At 49.8% G+C, this 17,595-nt stretch overlaps 1 pseudogene; it reads right to left on the bottom strand.

Moving 5' to 3' along the window:
• Positions 1-455: 455 nt before the first annotated feature.
• LOC149326354 (uncharacterized) lies at positions 456-16,321 on the bottom strand (annotated as a pseudogene).
• Between the last annotated feature and the right edge of the window lie 1,274 nt (positions 16,322-17,595).

Here is a 17,595-nt window from a genome sequence, read left to right as displayed (position 1 = left end):
TGAATACACACTTTTGTAGCAAACTTTGCAACTTCATTTTTGTTTTGACAAAGTATACATGCAAAACATCTAATGGACTTTACACCAATGCCCATATGCATAGCTAACGGTCAGGTTATACGTGTATAAGCCTGAAGAGCTGCTAAAATGGCACAGCATTAACTTACAAGATTTGGGCCAAAAGAATATTTCCATATGCATAGTCTCTAGCAATATACCACGCGCATGCACAATGGCTTGTAGTCTACATGTATGAGACAACTGTAAAAGCTGGCTGTTAATGGTATATGCACCTCAGGTACATGCAAACTGCAGATTTAGTTTTTCTGAGCCATGCAAAAAAACAGATGCCCACTAAGATAGGTTTAACTATTTATTTGACATACATATAAATAAAATTGACTAGCAAGTCTTTTGCAATAGATGACTAGAAAAAAGCAATAAAAACATGCAGATTATTTGCCATTAGACAGCATTGTGGCCAAGCTTGCCTTCACTTTTGCGTCAGTGGTTTTAAATAAGCTGCATATGTAACCTGCAAAAAGAAAATAGAATTAAATGAATTGTGCAGAAATATACACAGCAGCAATTAACATAAATTACAAAAAAATGCTCTCTGAAAAGAAATGCTCAGCTTCTTTCCACAAAGAAGATGCTGTAATATAAGTCACTACGTAACTAAAGACCGCATTTTAGAACACTCCTTGCCTCAATTTAAGAGTGATTTGCCTTCGTTCAGCTAATTTTTAAGCTTTACTAGGATCTCTTAGCGAGGCCCTCCCCTAGAGTGTTCTTTTCTTAACGTAGGCTCACTGCTACCTTCCTGTTTCCTTACCTCACTTCTTGACCTGACTGATTGCTTCACTACACAAACACTCGCTCAGCACTTGCACAGTAGGGCAACTCTGTGTTCCAAATAGTGGCTCTGTCCATGCTATATACTTCGTATTTACAGCCTAGTGTTGTGCACACATACGCATACTTGTCTCAGGCAGTGATGTATGAGCATTAAATGTTCAAACATCTCAAATCACTGTCTCTGGTTGATAATGAGCTGTATTCAATAGTTTCGCTTTCAATTTTTCCCCTGTATCGCATTTTTCAGGCTTCTGCTTGTAGTTTAGATGCTTTACCCAACTAGCACACGTGCATGTACCAACTGACCTTTTAGCCTGCTGGGGCGCACTTCGCTGGTGGTTAACTGCAATTTCGATGCCACGCCACCTTTTTTGCTGTTTTTTGGGGATCAGCACGTTTTTAGGGGGGATCATGGGAGCTGGGAGGAGCTCTTCAGTCTCGGTGCTAATGGGGAACGTTTCATTTTTTGACAGCGGGGTTGTTTACAGCACCCCTTAGTTCGTTATAACCAAGTGGCGCTGCCACGATTGTTTGTTTTGTCTAAGATGCAAATATAATGCGGGCAAAACGCCGACTGCCAAAAAAAAGTAAAAATACCTATTTTGATGGTAGCTCACCCTTGTTCGTAATAAGCGAGTGTTCATTTTAACTAGGGGTTGGGCTTTTTGGTTTTTATTTCAGGAAGCTACTTTCGGTTTTTCTGAGTGAATACTATTTTCGATAAATGAAATACTGACTCTTTTCGGTAACTTAACGTAGCAATTCACTGTGGTGAAATGTCATTTAAAGTCTATCGGTATTTTTGTTGTCCTGAACAATTTATTTACCAGTAATTAATGTGTAGGTGTTTTACTTGGAGCTGTGCTTGCAGAAAAAAACTGCAACCCTAATTTGCAGTTTTTTTCTGCAAGCACAGCTCCAAGTACAACATCTACCGAAAGTAGCTTCCTGAAATAAAAACCAAAAAAGATAGCCAACACACAAAAAAAGAAGTGCAAGTTTAGTTCTAAGACCTATGTTGACATGCTATTGTTGGGTTGTCACGCTGCATTGAACGCCACGGCGGGGCATCACGTGGTCTGCGTGTTGGTGGCAGCGATGGAACTGTTGTTCAGTGTCGCGGTAGCCAAAAGATACTTTTTCATGAAGCCTATTGACGGTATCATGTCAACGTCCGACATGCATCACATTAACCTATTCCAACTATATGCTCTAAGCAGGTAATGATAGTGAAGAAACAGTGCTTAGCTAGACGTTAGCGAGGAGATTACGGTTACCCGTCCGCAGAAGCATGTAAGCTAGCACAGCAACGCTTCAAATCACACAACTGCGCTGCTTATCCTACAAAACTATCATTGCATCTGCCCCGGCTTGCCTACTTAGTTCATTTTCAACTTTGAGTGTAAGTCGTATTCAGCAGCCAGTTAGCTACGTTTGCAAGCCACAAATAATGATTCCTCTTTTTTTGGCTGAAACTGAATCTCGAAAAGTGAATTTGGCGCTCTTTTGTCAGTTTTTTTGTTTAAACCGAAATGTTCAACCCATAGTTATAATTGAGACCATTGTAAGTAGGCTCGACTGTATTCATAAAAGTGTGCAAGTATTGGCTACCTGCTTTGTTTTTTACAGACATGACATGCAAACTCCACATCTTTAATTGTACTCAACTCACAAAAAATTGGTCCCACAAATAATATGGGCAAATCACCGACTCCCCAAAGAGAAGTAAAAATTCCAAGCAAAATTGCGCAGAATGTATCTGAGATCAGCTTTTATTCCTATCGCCAAATAGAAGTCGGGGATGCATTGGCATTCTCCATGAGCAGCTTCTTTTCCCGAAGAAAATGTAGAAATATAGAGGTGTTTCAGAAGCAACTGTCCCTCCCACGACAGACTCATACAGTGGGTGCCGAAAGGGAAATGTTTGAAGGGTGACATTCAACAGTAGAGAATGTTGTCAGTAGTAGCTTGACTGTTGCCCAAATGAGATTAAAAATGTAACGACAGACTGACGACTTTTGTGGAATGAAAAGGTGATTATATCTGCCATAAACAATTGCATCCCAGGCATGCTTTCAATAACTTATTGAGGGTGCTACGAGGAAGGTGACCGTTGAGGTAAGGTGTCTATATGACCAGCTGCTTCCTTCAAAATTAACATGTCACAACTTGAGTCCTGAACTCAAACTACAACATATTGGACATGCAAGTTTAGTGATGACTGCATCCAGTGAGGATGCTTGTAACCTCTTCATAACTTGTCATGTGTCATGCCTCTTTACTTAGGCATCAAATATAAGTGATAATGGGTCAGAAAGAAATTTAGCACACACCCAATCAACTGCACTGCACAATCTGATATCAAAATATTGAATCAAGCACCTTGTCAAGAAAAGGGACTTTCAGAACTCGCAACAAAAACCAATGCTAACTTTTGATATTTTACGCTTTTTACAACAGCAACTGACAAACCAAATAGTGCAAGTTATTGCATGCAGAACCACACACCTATTATGGCATCCACTTTCCCTTTGTCCAGCGCTGGTTTCGCTGGAATTCCCGGCCCGAAATTACTGCCCTGTCCAAATAAGGAGCACCCCTGAAGTTCCTTAGGAGAGAACACTCTCCTGAGGAGTGTTCACTCCTCAGGAGTGAACACACTCCTGAGGAGAGCCCAAGCAAATCTCGGTGCAGTGGGGCAGATGGCTCTCCATTTGTCCAGCAACACTTTTGGAATGATGACTCCGTTTCTAATGTCGACCTATGTTTAAAAAGAAAGCAAAGGCATGCAAATACAGGCAGTTTTATTGTCAACATCAGCCATTTGCAAAGAGTTTAGTCCGTTAATGGCCAGTGCACCATTTGTGAAGCATTGTCAATACTCTGTAGCCTGATGAGAGCTGGTCATTTTTTTTGCTGTTATGAAGACAGTGAATCAATCCATGCCAATCACGTTTCTAAACAGGTAAGAAAACATAGTTATAGTGCCAACTATATTCACAGGTGCAGAAGATGTGCTGCTCGATAAACCAGCTTCAGGTATGTCATTACACCAGCGAATGAAGGTTACATCTAGAGGTTGGACTTTTCGGTTGAAACCAATAAACAAAATAAAAGTACAACAATTCTGTTTCTGAAATTTGTTTTAACCGAGAAAGGTCAGTACTCTTTGCGTGCAAAACATAGCCAGCTCGGTGTTAAGTGTGAGTTACACTGATGGTTTTGTTTATGGGGTTTAACGTCCCAAAGCGACTAAGGCTATGAGAGGCGCCGTAGTGAAAGGCTCCGGAAATTTCGACCACCTGGGGTTCTTTAGCGTGCACTGACATCGCACAATACACGGGCCTCTAGAATTTCTCCTCCAAAGAAATTCTAGCCGCCGCGGCCGGGATCGAACGCGCGTCTTTTGGGGCAGCAGCCGAGCACCACAGCCACTGAGCCACCGCGGCGGCTGAGTTACACTGAGTCAGTGTTTAAACTAGATAGCGAGAACAGGAGCATGATATTAGAACAATGGTACTGTTTGATAAGCATTGCAATTGTGTGATTTTAGGTATTGCTCAGGTGGCGTACAAACCTCTGCAGACAGGAAGCACCATCTCCTCGGTGCCTTCTACCTAAGCATTATTTGTTCACTATCATCACATGCTTAGAGTAGTTAGTCTGTTAAGTAGGTTAATCAGCTACATGTAGGACACTCACATGAAACCATGCATGGGCATCATGAAAAAGTATGTTCCAGCTGTCACGATGATTGAGTGGTAGTTCCATCACTGCCATCAACACACAGACCACGTGATGCTACACCTTCGCGCTCAACCCAGCGTGACAACGCAACGATAACATGTCAACTAAGTTCTTAGAAGTAAACTTCCACTTCCGTTTGTGTCCGCCGGCAATGTCATTTAGACTGAGTTACTTTTTATAATGATGACAGAAATTTCTTCTGCAAGCACAGCTCCAAGTACTACCATATTTATGTTAATTGCTGGTAAATAAGTTGTTCAGGACGACAAAAAGAGTGAGGTAGTCTTCAAGTAACTTTTTACCACACAGAATCGCTGCATTAAATGATCAAAAAGAAGGCAGTATTTCATTCGTCGAAAATAATATTCACCGAAGAAAAGACAAACTTGCATTCTGAAATAAAAACAAAAAAAACTGAGCCCAATTTCTAAAGAATAAAAACCGAAAAGTCCAACCCGTAGTTATATCATTGTAAACTAATATAGGCATGTATTATACATGCGTTTAATTTTATTTGCTTCCCTTAAAAAAGTAGGACTCATGATTTGCAGAAAACAATGCTTTTAATTTTAAAGGACCAAGATATTCACTCAGCCCTGAAGACAGAAGGCAACTCTGTTCACAGGAATTCAACGCACACTCGAGCCCACTTATAACAAACCTGACGGTCACGCGGATTGCATTTGTTGCACCCGTGGTACAATATTAAGTGGACTTGCCCTGCTAAAGCCAAAAAAAAAGAGGTCAGACAAAAGTGTAGTTTACTTCCTTAAAAAGCCCGCTGGAGAGGTCTGTTTCTCTAAAGCAGACCCCAACAAGCCACTTTCTAAGCTATCTAACGTGGTCACGTGCTCCTGGCCAAGATACTTGCTGCAGATCAGCTGCTCTTGGGATGAGATAATACCACTGGCGACTGAGACATTCACAACAATGACTAGTAGGCCGGCATCCTCGTCTTTGATCCTTGACAATGATGTAGCAGCAAAGCTACCACGGCGCATGTGCATGCAGAACGTAGTATGCGTCTCACCTTTTGTGTAAAGCTTGTGGGATATACAAATATCCTTCATCGCCCTCGCGCCATCGGTTGTGGGGATAAGGGACATCCGGCCATTCTCCTCACTCCTAGCTCGGACGTGACGTCACGCCTACGCTCCGGCTTCTTAGGGAAGGGGTGAACGGCTCCTCTTGATTGGAACCAGTTGCTCAAGGGGTGGCAATGTCGGAGGGGTTTAAGGAGAGCTCGCGCGGGAACAAAGGCTCCAAGCTGTCTCTCTCGCCGCGGTGCTACTGCCGCTCTGCCCCGCCGACCCCCGTCCTGCCCGCGCCTCCCCGGAATATACAACGCCGGTCGACGACGACCTGGTAAGCTGCTGAACCATCTATTATCGGATAGAACATTCTTCCGCAGTGTGCTTTGCCTGGCGCTAGGTTAATAAACGGTTTCCTAGCGTACTCTGTTCGTTGCCTACTTCGTCCGAACCCGCCGTGGCTGTGACTCTGCGCCACGGGTTGGGGACACGAGAACGCCCGCGCATAGCTGGCACGGAAGCTTGCCTTCCCGGCCGGCTTCACGCGAGTGACCCCATATCTTGGTGCCCAACGTGGGGCGAACTAGGCATTGAGCAGTGTACTTTGTTGGAGCGAACGACTGTCGACGCGCTAACAAAGGATGGCAGCTGATAGGCCTGACTTCCAGTCCTTGTTCATGCTGTCAGAGCTAGCGGCACAGAGCCAGGGCTCCCTACTTGACTTGCCTTTGGAAGGCGTAAATCTTGAGTGTTCCACGCGGAATAGCCGAGTTGCATTCCCGGGCGCGTCGGCAGGACTTAGGCCTGGTACGGAGGGCACCACATCGGGCACCTCGCCGCTCCGTGGTGCAAACAATGGGGCACCTAGGCCTCATCATTCGACACCATCAGCGGCTGCGCCCAACTCCGCGGGCGTTAGTCCGCAGTCATCCGAGGTGCTCTTGCAGAACGCGATGCAAGTTATGCAGAGCTTAGCGGGTATGTTGCAAAACAATTTGCAAGCCCCGGCCCAGGCACCCCGTCTTAGGATAGACATACCTACCTACACGGGGTACCATGACAGAACAGGGGCTAATGAGTACCTCGACCGTCTGCTGCGTTATCAGCAAGCGACAGGAATCGCAGACGCCGAACTCCTCGCGCGTGTTGTGCCTGTTTCTTTGACGGAGCAAGCGGCCCTCTGGTACCGACTAACCGGTAACCGAGCGAGTACAATGGAGGAGTTTAGCGCAAGCTTCCGCGACGAATTCCTTCCCGCTAACTACGAGTGGCGTTTGAGGAGAGAGCTGGAACTCCGCACCCAGCACCCCGACGAGTCTCTGTTAGAGTACGTCCGAGCGATGGACGAACTGTATCGCCTCGCTGACCATCGCGCCACAAACACGGAGAAAGTTGAGCGTGTCACACGACAAGCGCACCCGACTTTCGCGGCCTACCTGAGAGGAGGCAGGTTTAGAGACCTGGACGAGCTAGCAGCTGAGGCGAAGCGCATTCAGGGAGACATCCTCTCTGCGCGAGCGTATCGGCCGCCGCCGCCTGCATCGCAGTCACTTCAGCCGCGCTGCGCGTGGAATGGCAGCTCAGAGCGTAGTCCGTCTAGAGCTGAAGCGACAGCACAGTTTGCTGACGAGCGTGTCCCGAGGGGTTGGGAATTGTCCGACCGCGCTTTGGACCCATTCAGCTACGCGCTGCGAACAGCACACGCTGCCGCAGAGCGGAACACCTGTAGCCGAGATCGCGAGGCCGACACGCGGCCGCACGAGCGGCCCCCACCGTCCGCACCGCGAGATCGAGATCGAAACGACCGACCGGAACGTGGCGACCAGCGCCTAGCCCGTCGGAGCCCGAGCAACCGCTGCTACAGGTGTGACCAACCGGGGCACTTCGCCCGCAACTGTGGCCGCCTCCCCGCCCGTGACCAAACACATTCTGGAAACTGCCACAGCCGCCGGTGATCGACCTTCGATCCCGCGCGGCGTACACAGAGAAACCCGGTTTATTAGCGCCTTTGGCATGTCGCGTAAGAGGTTCTGTTGACTTGCCAGCGCCGTTCATTGAGCTAACGATAGCTCGAAAGAAATTCACCGCGTTACTCGACACAGGGGCAAGCCCTTCTTTGTTCGGTGACGAAGTACTAAACCATCTCCGCCAGAACAAAATCCGGTTGAGAGAGTGCGATACCACTTTCCGCCTCGCGAGCGGCACAGCGCAATCCAGCGGTGCAGCTAGGATAGTGGTTTGCTGGGAAAGACGCGTGCGGCGACAACGCCTCGTTCATCTTCCCTGTTTATCCGTTCCTGTAATTCTTGGGCGAGACTTCCTAGCCAAGACAGGCATTGTGATAGACATAGCCAGCGAAGGCTATCGAGAGCGCACCACCGGCGCCTTGAAGCTGTTCGTGAAAGCGCCCGCGGCCTCGCAGTCGATTACGGCTCCGAACGCGGAGCTAGCGAGGAGAGACCGTGGAAAATCACCCCCGCAGGCCCGGAAACAAGCATGCGGGCGGACAGTCGCCGCTGAGAGAGGGCCCACAGAGAATGTTGTCGCGGTAGAAAGCTGTTCTACCGTGCCAGGGAGGGCAATGCACCCTTTGTTGTCGGAGGTGAACAGCGTATCGGAGAGGGAGAAGGCACGCTTGTCATCTCTCCTCTACGAATTCAACGCGACATTCACGGACCGGCCTGGCCTCACTACACTAGTAAGGCACAGAATAGACACGGGTGATGCACTGCCTTGGAAATGCAATCCTAGACCAATCAGCTTGGCTAAGAGAAAAGCACTGGACGGCGCCTTAGACGAACTTATCGATACTGGCGTTGTCGAGAGGTCTAACAGCCCTTGGGGCTTCCCGGTAGTCTTAGTTCCAAAGAAAGACGATACATATCGGCTTTGTGTGGACTACCGCAGACTGAACGAGGTTACGAGAAAGGATGCGTACCCTCTACCAACCACTTCTTCCCTAGTGTCCAACCTAGGTGGGGCGAAGTACTTTACTACGCTCGATGCTAGCCGCGGATACTTTCAGGTTGAAATGGATGAGCGTGATAAGGAGAAGGCTGCTTTCACTTGTCACAGAGGTCTTTTCCAATTCAAGAGAATGTCTTTTGGCTTGGTAGGAGCACCCGCTACTTATCAGCGCCTAATGGACCGTGTTCTGGGAGATGCGAATTGGCACCACGCGCTCGCATACCTAGCCGACATCGTGGTGTACTCGAAAACGTTCGAGGAACACCTGCGCCACTTGAGGGACATCCTAGAGAGGCTGAGGTCCGCGGGAATCACTTTGAACCCGAAGAAGGCGCAGATCGCCGCGACACGAATAACACTGTTGGGGTTCACGATCGACAAACGCCGCATTCTGCCGTGCGAGGATAAACTCGAGGCTTTGCTTAAGTTTCCGTCGCCGTCAGATCTAGCTGGTCTCAGACGCTTCCTGGGAATGGCGAACTTTTATCGCCAGTTCATCCCAGATGGCGCAGCGCTGCAGGAACCTTTGACAAAGCTTTTGAAGAAGGGCGAGCGCTGGAGTTGGGGTCACGATCAAGAGGCTGCACTGCGCAACCTCAGCAAGGTGCTCGCGGACACGGCTGAGTTCCAGCTTCCCGACCTAAACAGGGAGTTTGTGATTCAAACCGACGCAAGCGACCTCGGCTTAGGAGCAGTGTTGCTTCAAGAGCATGAAGGCGTCCTCCGACCGGTAGCATTCGCGAGCCGTTCACTGACGCCGGCAGAGAGAAACTATTCGGTGACAGAGAAGGAATGTCTCGCGATAGTTTTTGCTCTGCGGAAGTTCGACTACTACGTCGACGGGGTGGCATTTGTGATCGAGACGGATCACATGGCGCTCACCTGGCTGAGACGACTCAGCGAGCCGAGCGGCCGCCTGGCGCGTTGGGCCGTCTTGCTGCAGCATTACGACTTCACCGTACGCTACCGCAAAGGGAAGAACAACGCTGTGGCTGACGCACTCTCGCGAGCGCCTGTCCAGAGCGAGGAAGGTCACGCGACCGACCGCCCGACAGAGGGAGAGAGTGTGGGACTGTCCCCAGCCGTAGCCGATGTAAGGGACGCGGACCGACCGTTGATCCCGGGCGAGAGCGTGAACCACGTGGACTACGAGAGTTCCGTGGGGATCGTGTTCAGCAGAAAGGAGTTGCTCGAAGCTCAGCAGATGGATTCATTTTGTCGAAAACTGTTCGACGGGCTCCGGGAGCCGGGCGGCCGGGCCGCCGCGCACACGGGGACAGCTGGTTTTGCTGTCGGTGCGGAGCGCTTGGAAACAGCTGGTAGTGCTGTGAGCGCGCTGGATTCTTATCTGCTGGATTCCGAAGGCGTCCTGCTGAGGTATATCCCCTCCGAGAACGACACAAGTGAGGCGTTCAAGGTGGTGATACCGCGAGTGTTGAGAGCGGCACTGTTACGCTACTTTCATGACTCGTGCATTGCTGGGCATGCAAGCGGCCCCAAGACTTACATTAAGTTGTGTTGCTTTGCTACCTGGCTTGGCATGAAAAGGGACGTAACACGCTACGCCCGCTCGTGCCATGTGTGCCAAAGCGTGAAGCCCCGGGGTGGACGACCGCCCGGCCTCATGCAGCCGATTAACAGCCAGACTCCCTGGCAAATCGCGGCGTGTGACATCATGGGACCGTATCCCACGACACCGAGTAGGAACAAGTTCCTGCTGGTGGTCACGGATCACTTCAGCAAGTGGGTTGAACTATTCACCCTGAGAAAGCTGACGGCACGAGTGATCATGGAGAAGCTGATGGACGTATTCACCAGGTTCGGTTTCCCAGAGCAGCTGATAACGGACAACGCGTCCTGCTTCACTGCGAAGGTGTTCGTAGATTCCTGCGCTGCACTCGGCATTAAGGACAAGAAAACGACCACCTATCATGCTCAGTCGAACCCCACGGAACGAGTCAACCGCAACGTCAAGCACATGCTTGTCGCGTACTCTGAGAGGCACAAAGATTGGGACTCCTATCTGCCGGAGATCGCGTTCGCTTTGCATTCGACCGTTAACCGCTCGACTGTGTATGCACCGACTTCTCTCAATCTGGGTAGAGAGCTGCTAAATCCGATGGACCGGGTTCTAACGTACAGTAGGAAGACGCCAGTCGCTTCGTCAGCACGAGCTGAATACGCGACGCAGCTGCGCGCTAAGATGACGGAGGCCTTACGCAAGGCTCGCCGCAATCTGAGCACCACTAGGGCGCAACAGAAAGCACAGTACGACCGCTCGCACCGGGATGTTCGCTACGAAGTGGGCGATCTGGTGCTTCGGCGCCAACACGTTCTGAGCGATGCTAGCAGACAGTTCGCGGCCTCGTTGGCGCCGAAATGGATCGGGCCGTTTCGCGTGCGAGAAAAGCTTTCTTCGCTCGTTTACAGGCTCGAGGACTTGCGGTCGAAACCGACAGGCGGACCGGTGCACGTATGTGACCTGAAACGTTACGTGCAGCGAGATGAGTGGGTTCAGGACACAGCCCGACCCGCGCCGCAGTCGGAGAACGAGCGCTGCGATCAGCCGGCGAACTCCGCGTCCCGCTATAACTTGCGCCGTAGGCAGAAATAAAATCTGCCTGCGCGGACTAGAGCGAGGGCGCAGGCCGACACGCAGTCTCGTTATATGCATGAACGTACGGGCCGCTCATGCCGATCAATGTTACGTAAGACTTACTTGCGTTAACCCTCATGACTCTCGTGAGGGCCGAACAGCTACGTAGCACGCGCTGCGGGAGTTGGTTACATCTGTGTTGACCTTTTTCAGCGCAGATGGAAAAGAAGCAGGGCGCATCAGAACGACATCGTTCACCACTACCACGAACTAGAACCATCTAGAGCCACCACCCAGCTTCGGCAACGCGCCGCGCCCATGGCCCGCTGCTACGCCCAGCCCGCGACCTGAAGCCGCCACCCTGCTGCAACCTGGCGCCCCTGCCACCTGCCACATCGCGTCGGAGCTGCCCGCCTGCCGACTATACGCCCTTTTACCCTTTTACCCAAGAGCAAGCTGGCCAAACGAAGACAGAGCAGCCGCGGTCCTGTTTACCACCGCAACCCTGGGCCCTCGCCATCTAACCAGGCATGCCAGGGCAGCCCAACCGCGATCTCTAGCATAGAAGCGCCGCGACCCTCGCCCCTGAGGCCACCTGAACCAGCCTCTCAGGGCGGCGCAGCCACGGATCTGGCCTCCCAGCAATCGAAGCCGGGGCCAAGGAGGCGGTCATCCACATTCACCGGAGAGCAGCAGGCGCGCACTCAGAAGACTGCAACCGGTAGCAAGCTACCTGTCGACATCGGCATCTCGCGGGTGGTCAAGAATTTGGACCAGCTAATAGGTGCGGGCGTGGCGCGGTCATCAACAAGTGTACCGGCGGGAGCCGAAGAACTTCGATCCCTGGATGGCGGAGAAGATTAAGTAACGTTGCGCCCGCTTCTCTGTCCGGGAGGCTTCTTAAGGAGGGGAGGATGTGGGATATACAAATATCCTTCATCGCCCCCGCGCCGCCGGTTGTGGGGAGAGGGGGCACCCGGCCATTCTCCTCACTCCTAGCTCGGACGTGACGTCACGCCTACGCTCTGGCGTCTTAGGGAAGGGGTGAACGACTCCTCTTGATTGCAACCAGTTGCTCAAGGGGTGGCAATGTCGTAGGGGTTTAAGGTGAGCTCGCGCGGGAACAAAGGCTCCAAGCTGTCTCTCTCGCCGCGGTGCTACTGCCGCTCTGCCCCGCCGACCTTGTCCTGCCTGCGCCTCCCCGGAATATACAACGCCGGTCGACGACGAACTGGTAAGCTGCTGAACCATCTATTATCGGATAGAACATACTTCCGCAGTGTACCTTGCCTGGCGCTAGGTTAATAAACGGTTTCCTAGCGTACTCTGTTCGTTGCCTACTTCGTCCGAACCCGCCGTGGCTATGACTCTGCGCCACGGGTTGCGGACACGAGAACGCCCGCGCATAGCTGGCACGGACGCTTGCCTTCCCGGCCGGCTGCACGCGAGTGACCCCATATCTTGCCCACGACGCTGATGTCTGCGCGCTGCGCGCACGAAACCCGTTTCGGGTCTTTGTTTTGTTGGAGGTCGTCGACCTTCACTATGGTAGTGAGGCCTAAGGCTATTCATAGCTGCCTGCACCTTGTCAAAAGTGACACGACCACCGGACCGTGGTGTTGAGAGGGGGCGCACTTTGCTGGCCGCCCGTTTTTTTTAACCTCGCATGAACCGAGCATTCTCGTTCAACTAAAAAAAGGGCTTTGTTCACTCGAACTTTGCGTTGCACAGCCGCCCGACACGTTTTGCTAGCGAGTTGAGCATTGAGCCACGTGGCTCTTGTGTACGCCGTTTCCCCTCCTGTGACCTACATTAAAGGCATGCGGAGTGTGTTTCGGAAATTTTGCAGATACAGCGGAGCCACTGCGGCTTGCTGTCTTGTGGACATCGTCTCGCTGCCGCCTGCTGCGACGGAGCGGCCTGTATCCTGTTCGCCGCATCCAGCCGTGGCGAGACCAGACAGCAGCCACCTCAGGCTGCTGTTGCCCTGGCGACTACTGCGGAATCTTGGCCTGCAGCGGTCAACCGGCCCTCCTCTTCGCGGGCCTGCGGGCACATAGTCCGCGGGCCATGCGAATCGTCCCAGCGGAGACCTTCACGCCGGCTTCGGAATACCGCGGAAGACTGCGTGCACTCTGTCGGCGTGACCTCCGCTGCAAGACCTGCCTCAAGAGCATGAAGACCAGGAGACTCCTCCATAGCATGTAACTTGCAGGCGCGGGGGTCTATTTAAGGTTGGGGGGATGTGGGGACGCCTTCGTCCCTTGCGTTCGCTTTCCCTCAGCGCACTGGTTTCCTGTAGTTAGCTCCTCCGCAACGCACCCTTCTCAGTTTGGTTACTCTAGCTAACAGGGGAGGGCGCTCGCGTCGCAGCGACAGCAGCGCCACGGATGGCGTGTTTTGCCGCTCGCGCGCGAGGGAAGGCTCGCTCTCTTCTCCCTGGGATCGGGAAGCGACTGGACGTTTCGCTCGCAGCTCCGCTCTTTGTCGACGGGCGCCTCTTGGTCAGAACTTGCTCCCGCCGAGCCCGTCCCGCTCGGCCTCGGAGTTTATCCCTTTGCCCTACCGTGGGCGAACGCTCGCTCGTAACCGTGCTGGTGAGTCGGACATCCTAGATTCCTCAGTGTATTTTGTTGCTAGCTGGCGTTATTGTTGTTATAGCAATAAATGCCTTGTTTGTGTCAGCCAGTGTGTCGTTCCTTTGTTCCAGCAGAGCAAGGCCCGCCGTGGTCGGCGTGCGCTCGGTAGCGTACGCGACCACGGGGAGGGTTCCGCGCGGTTTTGAACTGTGTCAGCCGCGCTTAAGCGGGGAGAACGTGTTTATCTCCCCAATTTAAACCCCACAAGCTCTCGAGTAGCACATTGGGCCACAGATAAGGCGACACCTCACCTCAATTGCTAGGATCTTGAAGCAGTTTTTGCTCTAAATTAGAGCTACACAGCACTACACGCCAGGTGGGAACTAGCACTTGAACCGAAAGCCATCGGCCATGGTATGATTTCAGTTTTCATTGATTGAAGTACCCGGCTCGACCACTCTACACAATGCTGGCACAGACTGCTGCCTGTGAGCTGCCTGCACGCAGCGCAGTGCAGAAAAAGGAGATCCGAATAAGCACACGATGCACGCCATGTGACCGTGTGGGCCGCCAATTCACTTGTGGCAACTGGTACAAAAACTTCTAAAATCACTGTCAATGGCTGATCACCAGCAGTGTGCGGTAATTCCGCTTTCAGCGGTAACCTTGTGTTGCGCTTACCACGCGTATGCTTCCACTTTAGACGCTTCTGCCCAGCCGCCACCCATGCATGCACCGATTTACTTTGCAGCCTTTTGGGGCGTGCTTGGCTGGCAGTTAACCACAGTACCAATACCACTTTTTTAATGCTTTTTTTGGCTTTTATGGAGGAGGGTCTATACTTTTTTTTGACGGAGGGGGAGAGATCATGGAAACTGGTGGACACTCTTCAGTCAATGCACTGGCAGGAAACGTACGTTTTTTGACTGCAGTGGAGAGTTTGTGGCGGCTACTTGTTTGTTATAACCAAGTGGTGCGGCCACAGTTGTTCGTTTTGTCTGAGACACAATGCCATAGCCCTAATATACATTTTGACGGTAGGTCCGCATTAATAAATTCGGCCATTATAAATGGGCTCAACTGTAGTTTAAACGTTCCCCAGTTCTAAGCTGTAACTTCATTACTAATGCTCCCTTAGCACATGCACTTGCAATGCAAGCATATGCTTCACGAAGTGAACTAATAAGTAGTTTTCTAATGTGGCACAAGGCAAAATTCTGGAAGGCCGATAGTGCATCAACAATTTTATAACTATTATATGAGCTGAATGCAGCCAAAAGCTGATCTAATGAGCTCACTTTTCATGCAGGCTTTATCTGTAGCATCTGCACCATCATCACCATCCTGATTACGCCCACTGCAGGACAAAGGGCTCTCCCATATCTCTCCAATTAACCATGTCCTTAGCCAGCAGCGGCGGCCCTATCCCCACAAACTTCTTAATCTCATCTCATCCGACCACCTAACTTTCTGCCCCCCCCCCCCTATGCTTCCTTTCCCTTGGAATCCAGCCTTACCCTTAAGAACCAGCGGTTATCTTTAGAGTGGAGTTGTTTAGGCACATACAATTGCAACAGCTTCCACAAATGGCACCAGCTGCTCTAGCAGGTGAGCGAAGTGATTGCATAGCAAGCAGCGTGCAACGTGGCCGAACTATTGACAGAGTGATGCACAACATAGGTTCTGGCCTAGTACCTTTCCCTTCATTACCAGGAAAAGCTGTCACTGACTATAGTTTACTGATCAAAAACCGAGTTTGGAGAGTGCAAGTTTGAAAACACAGGTCAACCTATACGCAAGTAAATATGGTTTACTAAATCAAGGGATTATGCTATAATGTGCTCGAGACCACCGATGATTTCCTACTTTTGTCACTTGTCCTGCACATCAACAGTTCTACTTTGAACATACAATCATGAAAAACTGCCTGCAGCCCTTCCTTGCTGGCATGGCAGTAGCACCTATTTTAACAGCTCCTGAATGATGACCACAATTACTTTATACAAATTGCAGAGTGGGAATCATATTTTTGTCAATACCCATAAAACTTGCATAGGATACAGTTTTTGCCTTCAAGCAAATATAAGGCAGCCCAATTCAAGATGCAAATGAATAATAGTCTCAGATGGCACAGTAGGCGCCAGACAGCACTTATAGCTTCTAGCTATATTTCATCCCACAGCAAATTCCAGTGTGCTGCCAAACTTCTCCCAACAGCCAATGAGTGGAAAAGTTCAATAAATAAACACAGTGGGCCTGCTGGGATATCTTGTTTGTACCTGGTTCATGTTTTCCTGCTCTCAGAAAAATTGAAACAAAAGTTCTGAGTCAAATGCTATATGTACCATCACCAACACACTTAATGCCGAATAATCTGGCCCATGAAAGGTGATGGTTGTGCATCAGGACACATGAAAAAAAATCATGCATACTGAACACCAAAAATAAAAGTAACAAACCTGGGAGGATGATTCTGCACTCCGTGCTGGTGTTTCTTCCATAGTCTCAACAATTTTTTTCAAACGCTTCACCATCTTTGCCGCATCTAATTAGAAAAGCCAGTACAAACATAATTTTGTGGATCCCTTTAACCAAGACAGTTTAGCATGCAGTTGTAAATAAATACTGTAACACCTCGGTTATCACTCATGCACCAGCTTAAAACAGCTTTCCAATGAGACCAAGACACTTTTCATGGCTCGCCACTGTGTGCATAACTGACATTTTGAATGGCTGATAAGCTATCTGGAGACAACTGCTACTTGCCAGATTGCCAAGACATTGAAGCCAGCAGAAGGCATCTGACTTGAAGTAAACAACAGTAATTAACATGACACATGCACAAGAAGCAAGACAATACAGGCCATGACAAGTTAAATAAAAAATAAAAAAATTTTCAACCCGATTAGCTAGCAGATCTACTGGACTACAGTGGCTATACACATTGTCAAGAGTTTTCTGTAGATTACATTAGAGGGAAGGTGTAGTCAAATTGCAAAAATTAGTAAACCAAACACAAGTGATTGGTACCAGTGCATAAAAATGAGAGGAAGCTAGCCTGTGTATTGGTGGCTACTTTAGCAAAATCCTAAGAATGCTCAGGGTTTTGCCTGAAGTAGTCCAAGAGACGGCTGACCTCGTTGAGACCACCTTCACATTGTAACTTAACCTGTGAAGGGTACAGCTTGTGCAAGCCAATAGCCTTTTAGACAAAAATGTACTCACAAGGAGAGTGCTTTGATTGGTCATGGTAGCTGTAATTGGATGGTGTTATATCCTCTATCTTCTGCTAGCTATACACACAGTCAGTGCGAAACTTGGCAATGAAAGGCACTATAGCAACACTCCTTATAATCAGATACATGTCATTTAGCACACCATGGGAAGAGATTTAAAATAAAAGTTCAGAAATAATTCAAAGATTTATACACCTTACCTGCATGAGGCTTACATCCTTCAAAACTAAGAAACGAGGTAAAGTTTGGATGTGATCCATTAACGCAGCATACAAGACAACTATTCAACATCCCTTAGTACTCAAAATAAGGGCGGAAATAATCACACGCACATTGGAGCGTTTAATAACTAACTAATATACTTCCAGCATTATTACGTGCGCACAAGTGGGCCAGTACTAAATGAAGAATACAGTAAAGTTCTGTATGCGGAGAAAAAAAATTTAAGTTGGCCCGAAATGGTTTTGATGGGCATAATATTGTAGTGCAACTGGTCTGTAGAGGTGGTCTCTGTGGGTATTGGAGTCAAGTTTTGAAGCTCTGCGTGGACCATATAATTTATAAATAATTTTCTAAAAATA

The sequence above is a fragment of the Amblyomma mixtum genome, chromosome 10 (genome assembly GCF_055824585.1).
Source record: "Amblyomma mixtum isolate Tamu chromosome 10, ASM5582458v1, whole genome shotgun sequence".
NCBI classification, from domain to species: Eukaryota; Metazoa; Arthropoda; class Arachnida; order Ixodida; family Ixodidae; genus Amblyomma; species Amblyomma mixtum.
Note: the sequence above shows the minus strand (reverse complement) of the source record. Positions and strands in the feature narration are given on the sequence as shown.